Here is a 1,375-nt window from a genome sequence, read left to right as displayed (position 1 = left end):
GGAAAGAATAAACCAGTTTTATTAAGTAAAGGCTTGTGTCGCGTAAGTTTGGTCGGTACGAAGTTACGGAAAATAAGTTATTAAAAAAAACGGTAGACGTAACAAATACTTTGCTTCAGTCTAATATTCATATCCTCATCTGTCATGGTATCTATGAATTAATTGGTCATGGACCAACGAATCCATTATTTCATGAGGAGTATCAAGATAAGATCATTTGGCATGCTTTTCCAAATTTTCTACAAGTTTGGCTAAGGTCTATTTTCTCCATATCCTGTTCCAGTACTTTGATTTGGGTACTTCCTTCTGTTATGTCACTCCAAACCTGTTGAATAAGGCAGTTTTCATTGCTAGGTGCTTGTTACAGCTCTAAGCTGAAGGTTACTAAATTTCATCAAAGCTGGTCCTTTTAAATGGGTAGCAAGATGAATAGCTTTTTAAATGTACCACCCATTCACTCTGGAAATGTCAAACTGAGCCTGGTATGCCTCCCATGGTATTTTCCCATCATAGTCCGTTGAGTTTTCAATTAGCCAATGTTAAACTGGCCAGATAAATTCTAAAACTTCATTTGGTAATGTCATGGCTGAAGTAGTTCAGAATGGTCCTGCAGTAACAGATGGTACAACAATAGTGATAGTATCTATGTGATTTTGGGTCCATTTTACCTCACCATATAGAAACCTAAATTGACTTAGGTTACTATGTGGGGAAGTAAAACAGACTCAAAACCTCAAAGATATCATATTGTTACGACAGCGGAAGTCACGTGACTCTAGTAACACGTGATGAGTATCTAGAAGATTCACGAAGAGAGAGTGTAATCTGGATGTACACTTTTAGAGTATATAAGCCGGCAAATAAAGTGACGGCAAGAATAGAATTGCAGACAGGCAGAGACAGAGACGGACAATTGAGTCAAGCGCGGTAGTAAAGTGCGTGAATCGTGGTGAATTATAGCGTGTGTTTAAGTTAAAGTGACTGTGGAAATTAGGTGTATTGCAAAGTTGAATTGAGAAAGAATAAACCAGTTTTATTTAAAAAAGGACTTGTGTCGCTGAAGCTTCTCGGAAAGAATTTCTACGGAAAATTAACAAACGAACACAGAGACGTAACAATATATACTTCACCATTATAAGAAGCCTAATGGTATGGCCAATCAAGGAATGCATCAGACCTCTACATCACAGATTTTCTTTTCCCTCTTGTGAAAAAGTAATTAAATATTTAACGTACTTATACAGTAGTGATCATAGATGTAGACCAAATAAGTTATATTCCATATTTTGTAGTAGATGGGGTTTCAGATTGGAACTCTTGAGCCAATGCAGAAATAGGTGTGGCTGATTTAATCTTCACATTTAATATTTCTTTT

Source organism: Limulus polyphemus, unplaced genomic scaffold (assembly GCF_000517525.1).
Source record: "Limulus polyphemus unplaced genomic scaffold, Limulus_polyphemus-2.1.2 Scaffold157, whole genome shotgun sequence".
Taxonomy (NCBI): domain Eukaryota; kingdom Metazoa; phylum Arthropoda; class Merostomata; order Xiphosura; family Limulidae; genus Limulus; species Limulus polyphemus.
Note: the sequence above shows the minus strand (reverse complement) of the source record.